The following is a 370-nucleotide window of genomic DNA, read 5'->3' on the forward strand; positions in this document are numbered from 1 at the left end:
AAGAGAAGGAAGGAAAGAAGGAAGGAAGGAAGGAAGGAAGGAAGGAAGGAAGGAAGGAAGGAAGGAAGGAAGGAAGGAAGGAAGGAAGGAAGGAAGGTAGGTAGGTGTAGCAGCAAGCACCCCAAGCGTCCTCAGGGTGGCTGCCCATACAGGTTCTTGGATCTGCTTTGTTAAAGGAAAGCAACTCAAAATGGGTTAACAAGCTTACTTTAATCAGTCAGACATATATCGTTTACCTTGTTCAGGGGAAAAGGTCAGCACCCCGAACTTCAAAGTACACAGACAGAATTATCAAGACAGAAACAGATCAAGTAGACAGATTTCAAACTGTCCAACCATTACATCCATACCCAGTCAACATCTGGGTTTC

This window comes from Petaurus breviceps, unplaced genomic scaffold (assembly GCF_028583685.1).
Source record: "Petaurus breviceps papuanus isolate PSGF00001 unplaced genomic scaffold, PetGlider_PUasm1.0 38, whole genome shotgun sequence".
NCBI lineage: Eukaryota > Metazoa > Chordata > Mammalia > Diprotodontia > Petauridae > Petaurus > Petaurus breviceps.